This window comes from Penaeus japonicus, unplaced genomic scaffold (assembly GCF_977035675.1).
Source record: "Penaeus japonicus unplaced genomic scaffold, GWHDUDI00000001_assembly GWHDUDI00000025, whole genome shotgun sequence".
Taxonomy (NCBI): Eukaryota; Metazoa; Arthropoda; class Malacostraca; order Decapoda; family Penaeidae; genus Penaeus; species Penaeus japonicus.
Window position 1 is genome coordinate 5,327,042 of NW_028234427.1, and position 7,500 is coordinate 5,334,541.

Below are 7,500 nucleotides of genomic sequence, written 5' to 3' on the forward strand. Positions count from 1 at the left end.
TTTCTTTGCTTTAGGTCTGTTGTAAGATAAAATAAATGGTACAATTTAGTTCTTTCATAAAAGTTGAATTCTCTTATATTAATCTAGAGGTGTTTCCAAAAGCAGGTCCCTTGCTTTGGGAAAGCGTGTGTGTTTGTTCGTGTGTGTTTTAATGTGTACATATATGTAATCGTTAACTATACCATTCAAATAACCAATATATGTTGATACTTTTGTTTCACAAAATATAAGCCTAAACATTCCATGAACAGGCAGTGGGATGTTATTCATGGTGCTTTGATTACGTGGAAATCAACATGGGACGAATAGATTTCAGCAATCAAATCTTTCAAAAGCGCAATTGCCCGTATTAATTCCAGCTGCAAGAGTATGGATACTAATACTGAAAGTAATGACAGTTATAAAAAATCAATATTGCACACTATAACAAATCCTTATATTTGATACTCATGGTAATTTTGTTCTTATAAACTACATTGATGACTATTAGGACATCATCATAACGCCAAGTCTACCCTGGACCTTGTGAATTCTTTAAAAATGGCTTTGTCCTCATAGCATAGTCTTAGCCACATGAGATATTCCTAGGACATGTTCAACCCAAGCAGACAATCGAGAAAGGACTTTGGAATAAACAGTAACGATAACGAAGCAATCTGTGACGCTAGATGGCACCACTGCAGGGCGTAAACACAAAGGAAAGAAAGGGCTTTGAATATGTGTTGTTTACGTTCTCATGGTATAGGTGTTTGCCTGAGTGAAATGCATATAGAAATAACTAGCTAGCAAGATCATTAGATAGATAGGTTGCTAAGTAGATAGGTAGATAAATAGATAGATAGATAGGTAGGCAGATAGACAGATAGAATGATAGTTAATAGATGGGCATGTATATATAGAGAGAACAAGACAGAATAATAGATAGATGAATAGATAGATAGATAGATAGATAGATAGATAGATAGATAGATAGAAAGAGGTAGAGGTAAATAAAAACATAAATAGACAGGCAGATCGATAGAGTTAGACGAATAGAGAGAGGAGGATAGAATAAGCAAAGTGAAAGAGGTAGATGAAATAGAGATAAGGGAACGAATAGATAGTCAAACGGAAAGATATATAGATAAATAAATATTGCATTAGACAGCTGGTGAGTATTTGATTATATAATCAAAACAAACAAACAAAAAAACAGATGGATATGCAGACGGAAATAGATCGACAGATAGATTGTGAGAGATCAATCAAAAGATATGCGAACAATGTCTCTCGTTCTAATTTTCTCTCACAGCTTCTGCTCATCTCTTTTCTTTGATATACTATCTTTCTCCCCATTATTTTCCTTTCTATCTCTATTCTCTCACTATCTGTGGTCTAAGTAATGGCAATGCCCGTTACTGTCTCGTTCTTTAATTCATCCCTTCTTTCTGCCTTTCTCTCACTCTCCCTTATCTCTCTCTATCTCTCTCTCTCTCTCTTCCCCCCCCTCTCCCTCTCCCTTATCTCTCTCTCTCTCTCTTCCTCCTTCCCCCCTTTCTCTCTCTCTCTTACTCTCTCATTCTCTTCCTTTCTCTGTCTTACTGAGTCTAGAGTCTAGCCGCCGTGGTGAACGGACGTGTTTTTGCCTCCTCTCCACCGCCGCCAAACAACTCAGCAAACCATGACACCTTGTGGTCCCGCACAGTCAGAGGGAAATCTGACCACCCTCCCCAGGTCAACGGGGGCCAGCCAGGGAGCTTCCCTGGTGCTTTCTTGAGCAGCTAGCTCGAGCTCTAACCCCCAGAGTGAAAGGGGACCCTTGGCCCAGGGTATCGTGCCCCCTTCCTAAGTTAATGGGACCTCTGCCCAAGGAAACGAGCCCCTTGGCAGCGCGGGTCAAAGCTGCCCCCCTGCCCACAGTGATGGGCACCCCAACGGCAACCAGGGTAAAGGTTGCCCCCCGCCCAGGGCAAAGGGTGTTTTAGCAGCCTTAGCAACCACAGCAACCCCTCCAGTGAAAACAGTGACGACAGTGAAATGAACACAAACAGAAAAGCCATTTATCAGATAGGCAATATCACAATAGTGCTGAACACCATCCTGTGCTTCATTGCAACGAAAAAAGCATGGGCACGGATGGTCCTGTGTGATCAGATCAGGAAATTGTATAGCCCTGATGAGATCGATAACGCTCACAGTATTGTTTTAAACATATCAGACTCTAGAAAAACGAGAAACACAACCAGAGACATTAAACGGATGACGAATTTCATAGTGCATACCATGATCGACCAGTGCCTGAATAACAATAATATAGTGTTTGTTACAACAACGACAGACACTCCCGTCACTGATTGGTCACTGATATTTCTACACCATTTGTGAAACTATTCCTTCATAAGAAACACCAAGATACACAAACCCAACCTGAACCCTCCTTCAGCAGTCAAAATCTTATTGAAAATAAAATAGACTTGCTGATCGGAATGTTCTCCGAACAACAATCTGCACTGAACAGTGTGATTAAGCAAGGTGTGCCTCCCCAGACGCAGGAATGCGGAGAGGAGGCATCCGTCACAACAACCTCAACCCCCTCCCACCACTCAACATCCGATCTCCCAACCCCCACCCATGACCAGTCCACATACGAACCTTTCCCATTTACATCACCTCCCCCTACCAGAATGTCCTCTACCTCCATGCCACAAAATAAGCACACTCAAAACCACTCCTCCCCTACACCTTCCTTGGCAGTATCCATAACCAATGCATCTTCTAGCTCTCCCTCACCACCACCACCCTCTCCTGACACTCCATCCCCTCCTCCCCCACCTTCCATGGCAGTATCCACAACAAATGCCTCTCCTAGTTCTCCCTCACCACCTCCACCCTCCCCTGACACCCCGTCCCCTCCATCCGTACCCACACCGAGCAAGCAGACTCGCGACCTTGCTGACAGGTCAGCCGCCCCCCGCCCGGCGCCACGCAAGCGTTTGCCGAGGAACGCCGAGGCATCAACAACTAGTGTGAGGAGCGAAGCTTCTACACAAGTAACACCAAGAAGAAGCTTCGTTAGAAACAGTAAAAGGAAGAATAATCAAAAACCTCTTCCACCCAACCGCAAATGGGAAGAGGCAACACATCACCACGTGCCTGGAGTCCCTGCCCCCTCTACCACCTCTCCTTCTACACAATCACCACCGCTTGTCATCAACAACTACGTAGAACGAGCGGAGACACATCAAACCCATCAGCAAGACGAGGAAGGTTTCGTCACCGTTACCTCGAGAAAACAAAAAAGAAAAACAAGGGAGGAACGCAATACAGCAAAACCCCTACAAGGTGCCGACCGTCCCAAGGTAGTATACTTATATATCACTAGCTGTCATCCGGATACAAACGAAGAAGATATTGAAGACTTCCTCGTTAGTAATTTTGACAGCATATCAAATGTTAAAGCCTTCAAAACTAAGATGACACATGAATATTATTCAAGCTTCACTGTTACTGTAAGAGGCAAAGAGATAAATTCAGAACTTTTTATAGAATCCGATGTGTTCCCTGATAACGTAAAGGTTTTCTTAAACAGAAACAAGTACAAAACCGAGCAGGATGTTTGACCGCGCAAAACCGTCAGCGCGGCCAGTGATTAGGTCACAGAACATCTTAAACATAGAACATATCAATGCACAATCTCTCCTGGGTCACCTTGAAGAAATTGTATTGTTAGTAAAGGAAAGAAATGTAGACATACTCTGTGTTAGTGAAACATGGCTCCACCAGGAAATGATAAGTAACTTTATCAACATTCCAAATTATCAAGTTTATCGATGTGATGCAGGGCGAGGAGGTGGAGTATGCATATTTGTAAGGGATACCCTTAAGTCAAATAGGATATCAACTACAACAGTTAATAATACTGCCGTAGAAGATGTCTGGGTTACCGTACAAAGCAACATGCTTCCTTCCTTCATTATTGGCGCCGTCTATAGGCATCCCCATGCAAAATCTGAATCTTTTGAATATCTTGAAAAGGTTTTTAGAGAAATGTCCTTAAAAAAGAAATCACTTTTTATCTTAGGTGACTTAAATGATGATTTAAATAAACCAAATGCTAAGTTAGCAAAGTTAATCAAGAAAAATAAACTAGAACAAGTGATCAATAACACTACAAGGATCACAGAAAACAACTCGTCTTTATTAGATGTAATAATAACGAATAGATTAGATACCATACTCCATACAGACGTCATTCCATGTCATGTTGCTGATCATGAACTTATTACGATGACGTTGAATATAAAGAAACCAAAGCGACTACCGGTTACAAAAACTTTTCGTGACTTCAATCACTATGACCCTCAGTCATTATGCGAGCTAATCATATCTAAAGAACCAACTCTATTAGATATTTTATCAACAGACAATGTAGATACCCAGGTAACCATCCTTACGGAAGTGATGAAAAGCAGCATAGATGCCTCTGCTCCCTATGTGACAAGAATCGTCAGACGTCCCCCTGCTCCATGGATAAATGACGACATCAAGAGAGCTATTGCCGAAAGAAATAATTCCCAACAAGCGCTCAAAAGAAACAGACTTGAGCCCGCCCTTCAGGCAATTTATAAAGCAAAAAAGAAAAATGTTAAGTCATCAATTCAATTGGCAAAGACTAATTATTTCAGAAATAAATTCGCAGAAAATAAAAACAACTCTAATAAAACTTGGAAAATTGTTAAAACATTAGTGCCTAACAAACAATACACAGATAATTACACAAATTCTACACATAACACCGACCATTTCAATAACTTCTTTGCACAAATTGGAAAACTTACTTATGAACAAACAATTGGCACCACATTACATCAAAACACAGATCAGGCAAGGCTCATAACTGATGATTTCAGACCGCAACCAGTAGACGTAGAAACTATCATCCTAATAATAAAACAACTTCGCGAAACAAATGCGGTGGGAGCAGACGGTATTGCTTTGCGCTTTATTAAGGATAGTCTACCGGTAATCGCATTTTATATAACGATCATCATTAACACCTCACTGGTAACTGGTGTTTTCCCGTCGCTTTGGAAACATGGATTTGTAACACCAATTTTCAAGTCTGGGGATATAGACGACATGAATAATTACCGCCCTATCACAATACTTCCAGTATTATCTAAGGTACTTGAAAAAGCAGTGGCAATTCAATTGATGAATTTCCTGGAGACCAATAACTTATTATCTAAAACTCAACATGGCTTTAGAAATAGGTTATCCACTGAAACAGCGTTGCTACAGATTACTGACCAAATTTATAATAACATGGACAACAATAAGGTAAATTTACTCACTTTGTGCGATCTTTCTAAAGCTTTTGACAGCGTCCATCACAAAATTCTTCATAACAAATTAAGAAACCATAGAATTGATGCCCATTGGTTTGATAGCTATTTAAATACAAGAACCCAATCGGTAAAAAATTAATGAAAATATATCATCAGCACAACCAGTTTATTTCGGTGTTCCACAAGGATCTATATTAGGCCCGATCCTATTCACAATTTTCATTAATGATTTATCAACCATAGTCCATAACTGCCATCTAATACAGTACGCTGATGATTCTCAATTTCTCCACAGTGACTCAGTGAACAACTTAGAGGCATTGATAAGAAACACACAAGACACTCTTGTTAAAGCAAAACGATATTTTGATAACAATGGTCTTAAAATAAATCCACAAAAAACGCAATGTATCTTCATAGGTAGTCGGCAAAATTTAGCTAAAATTCCCATAGACACAACCATAGATTTCGAAGGCTACCAAATTAAACCAAGCACTTCAGTAAAAAATCTAGGAGTACATTTTGACAGATATATGACGTTTGAATCCCATGTTGATAATATACATAGAAAGGTAATGGGAACATTAATATATCTTAATCATATAAAAAATCAAATCCCTACAGAAACAAGAATTATGGTTGTTCAAACTCTAGCACTAAGCATCATTAATTATTGTTTAAAAATTTGGGGCTCTACTAACAAAACCCTAATGCAGAAAGCACAAAGACTACAAAACTTTGCTGCAAGAGTTGCATTAGGTAATGTTAGAAAGTTCGATCACATCACCCCACACATTATTCAACTTAAATGGTTAAAAATTCAAGCCAAATGCAGTTATGATACATGTGTTTTTATTCATAAAATCATCCATGGGAATTATCCACAATGGATCCTGCCTTTACAAACTGTGGGGAACACATCAGGTGTTCGAACTCGACAAGTAAATTCTCTATATGTCAAGAGATCACACACAGAAATAGGGACACGACAAATGCTAATACGTGGACCCATGGCCTGGAACCTACTACCTCACAATGTTAAAGACATTACCAACCTAAATAAATTCAAAACAAAATTAAAAGAACATTTCCTAAATTGTCAGTTGTGACATCATATTAAACAGATGTATTGTATATATGTATTAAGAATAACCATTGTAATTTATGGAATAAAGTTTTTGAATTTGAATTTGTATTTGAATTTGAATACTCTCTCATTCTCTTCTTCCCTCCCTCCCTGTCCACCCCCACTCTCGTTCAAATCTCCCCCCTCCCTTTCCCTTGCCTCCTCCCCTCCCCCCCCCTCACCACATCCCCCCAGTCTCCCCCTCCTCTCCCAATCACCCCTTCTTTTCCTCTTCCGTTATTTCCCTTAATCGCCCACCAGGGAAACACAGCAATAGGAGAGACTGAATGGCGAACACATACGAAATCAGGTTTACTTGTAGGCACTCACCATAATTGGACGGGAAATTTGTGTTTACTCGTAGAAAATGTTGTTATGGAGATGATGGTTCCTGTTCTTCTTTTATAACGGAACAAGATGTAAACAAAACAACAACGATGGTTCCAAGTTGTAAACAAAACAACAACGATGGTTCCAAGTTGTAAACAAAACAACAACAATAGTTCCAAGTTGTAAACAAAACAACAACGATAGTTCCAAGTTGTAAACAAAACAACAACGATAGTTCTTAGTTATAAACAAAACAACAACGATAGTTCCAAGTTATAAACAAAACAACAACGATAGTTCCAAGTTGTAAACAAAACAACAACGATAGTTCCAAGTTGTAAACAAAACAACAACGATAGTTCCAAGTTGTAAACAAAACAACAACGATAGTTCCAAGTTGTAAACAAAACAACAACGATAGTTCCAAATTGTAAACAAAACAACAACGATAGTTCCAAGTTGTAAACAAAATAACAACGATGGTTCCAAGTTGTAAACAAAACAACAACAATAGTTCCAAGTTGTAAACAAAACAACAACGATAGTTCTTAGTTACAAATAAAACAACAACGAGGGTTCCAAGTTGTAAACAAAACAACAACGATAGTTCCAAGTTGTAAACAAAACAACAACGATGGTTCCAAGTTGTAAACAAAACAACAACGATAGTTCCAAGTTGTAAACAAAACAACAACGAGGGTTCCAAGATGTAAACAA